This window comes from Capra hircus, chromosome 13, assembly GCF_001704415.2.
Source record: "Capra hircus breed San Clemente chromosome 13, ASM170441v1, whole genome shotgun sequence".
NCBI classification, from domain to species: domain Eukaryota; kingdom Metazoa; phylum Chordata; class Mammalia; order Artiodactyla; family Bovidae; genus Capra; species Capra hircus.
In genome coordinates, this window is record NC_030820.1 from 54,063,522 (window position 1) to 54,066,535 (window position 3,014).

General features: G+C 61.0%; 1 non-coding gene across 1 annotated transcript; it reads right to left on the reverse strand.

Moving 5' to 3' along the window:
- Positions 266 to 358, reverse strand: MIR1 (microRNA 1). Its single transcript, NR_129548.1, has one exon. It is a non-coding gene; the product is annotated as a microRNA 1 (primary transcript).

Here is a 3,014-nt window from a genome sequence, read left to right on the forward strand (position 1 = left end):
CCCCCAGCCCCTACATGCCCCCCGGCGGACCCCATGCCTGCCACAGGCCGCCTCCCCTCTGCCGCAGTCAGCACGTTGAATATTTAATGTCTGGTGAATGCTTCCACCTGCTGACACAGGCAAAGTGACAGAACAATACCGGCCGGGGACAGGCCGGCCACCGACGCCCAGGCAGCCTGCCACGGAGGCCCGGCCAGCCACAGCCGCCCGTCTGTCTGTCTGTCCCCTGGGCGGCCCCGTGGGTGCGCTGCCCCCTTCCTCCAGCGAGAGTTCCCGACCTGAAATACATACTTCTTTACATTCCATAGCTTAGCAGGTCCATATGGGCACATAAAGAAGTATGTTTCCCAAGCAGGTAGTCCAGCGGGCATGGCTGTGGGTGTGGGAAGGGCCCCCCGAGAAGCTGCCCAGACCCTGGAGTCAGCACACCCCACCCTGCATCCCCGCGGCCCCCCGAGGCCCTCCCCTTTCTCCCCTGCTCTCTCTCTCTCTCTCTCTCACACACACACACACCCACACACAGGAAGGACAGACGTAGACAACATATCTCTTAAGTCTCAGGACTCCCTTGATCACCACACATCTGTTTAGTTTTGCATCAGTGACACAAGAAAGGACCCAGGATGCCACCTCCCACCCGTGGCCCAGGAAGGATAAGCCATTCCCTCCTCCTGCTGGCACCTCCCCTCCACCGAAGCACCGCCATCCTGGCCAAGTGCACATGCCGGGGGGACAGCATGAAGGGACAGCACTTGGGAGGACACCGCCACGGGCGGCCAGGAAGCAGGGTAGTCAGAGCCAGCAGAGAGCCAGCACACCTGGCCACAGGCACAGATGACCGAGAAGCAGGCAGGCCTTACCTGGGCAGCAGCTGGGCGGCTTCCTGGGCGGGTCCCTGGTGATTCGGCCTCCCAAGAGCCAGTGCCCGAGGGCAGGGCTCAGGCCCCGTCTCTGAAGATGTGCGTGAGAAAGACAGTTGCAGGTGGACCTTGCATCCCCAGAGGGTGGCTGGAAGCTGCTAGGAAGGGGCCCGGGCCGTGGCCAGCTCCCTCGGTGCCTCGGTCTGGCCACAGAGCAGACGCCCAGCCCAGTGAGGGACTGGTGCCGGCTCGGCCTCCCTGCACTGACCGCCACCTCCGCCGACACCCTTCCTCATCCCTCGCTCTCTTCTTCACCCGTCCTCTCTCCTTCCCCCAAACCTGGTGCATCACCACCTAAAGCGCTGCTTGTGCCGGCGGCGGGTGGCTCCCACAGGCGCCCAGGGTGGCCGGCCCTCACCTGGCTCTTTGTGGCCTGCGCCCAGCCTCCGCCAGGCCTGATCAATACCAATTTACAGTCAAACGCAGGGGCCGCCTTCCTGTTAATGAATTTCCCCAGTGCTCACCGCTTCTAATGAACCCGTTAAACAGGGTTTAAGTAAACTTAGCAAGCGGCCAACTAAGCACTCTGGAATACTTAATTGTATCGATATTGTTTTCCACAGCATTTCAAAATTTCTCTGTGATGGAGAGCAGAGGCCCCTCCTCCCCACCACTTTCCATGGCCACCACGAAGCCAGGAGTCAGAAAACCACGAGAGTCTGAAGCAGAGTAATGGGACCTTGGGGCCAGTCCCCATGCAGGAAGGGGAGCCACCCCAGCCCAAGCCGGCACTGGGAGGACAGAGGAGCAGCATGGGACAGAGGCCCCGCTGTGGCCAGGTAAGGCCCATGGGTGAAAAGTAGAACTTGGAAGGAGGGTGTCACTGACTGCTGGAAACTCACTTGGGGTGGGGAGACAGGCCAGGTGCAGATACAGTCTGCCCATTGGGCCCAGGTCCTGTGTGGCCAGGAACTGATCCCAACCTGAGGACAAGGCCCTGGACCTGAGTGGACTTCTAATTCTCCTTTCATTAGCAAGGCAAGGTCCAGGGTTACCCTGCCCACCCTTCCCCCTGGGGCAGCCTGGCCATCCCTGTGTGGATGGGTGCGGAGAGGGTTCCAGCACTGCTGCCACCCGGGGCAGGGCCATGTCTGCAAAGCCTGCATCGTGCAGAAGAATCTGGGTGATTTCTCAAGTCCCTGAGCTTGGCAGCAGCACTGGGCACAGCAGAGCTGGAGTTCATGGGGGTGGGGGTGTGATCAGGGCTCCAAGGGGCACCCCCACTAAAAGCAGAGAGCTACCCGGCAGAAAGACACGGAGGAACAATGTCCCACTTCTGTGTGCTGCTGCCATTTGTCATCCTCAGGGAACCAAGGATAGAAAAGGACAACCGAGACTGCTGCTCCAGCTCCCGCTTCTCCTCAAGCCCCCCGAGGGTGGAGGGCGCCCTTGAGAGAAGCTCAAATGATACCTGGAGTCTGAAGTCCAAGTTTCTAAGCTACCCTCTGACAAACGAGGCCTCAGAGACTGGGAGGTGTGGCCAAGGCTCAGGTCTAGGATCACCTCTCCGACCCCCATTCCCAGGCATTCATATGGATGGTGTCTGGAGATCAGGGGAAAGCTGGGGGTCCCAAGGGGCAGGAGAGTCACCCTAGGTCCAGCCAGACCCCTGGAGAGCTTCTATCCACTCAAAAAGGAACCACAGCCACTTTTCAAGAAGTTACCCGTCTCAACAGAAAAGGACCACCAGCCATCTCCAAGGGGACCACGGAGGGCAGTGTGCTGGCCCAACCCAGTGCCAAGTCCAGCCCTTCAGCTGTGAATGCTCCCAGCCCCCAGCCAGGTGGAGGTCTCTCTCTCTCTCCCAGAGACCACCGGCTGCTCCCCTCCAGCCCCATCTCTGCCCACGTGTGCCCCTGCTGTACACGCCCAGCACAGGGACCCTCCCTACCCTGACCCTGGCTGTGAGAGCCGCCAAAGTCCAGAGCCTCCCTCCTGGGGCAGCCTCACCACAGGGCTGGCTCCAGGACCCCTGCCCCCAGCATCTCCACCGCCGCAAGTTCTGAGGGAAGTTTCGCCACATTCCCACCTGAGCCACGCTTTGTTGCAGGTCAGTCACGCCTTCCCCCCAGACCCCGCGGCCCCCACCGCAGC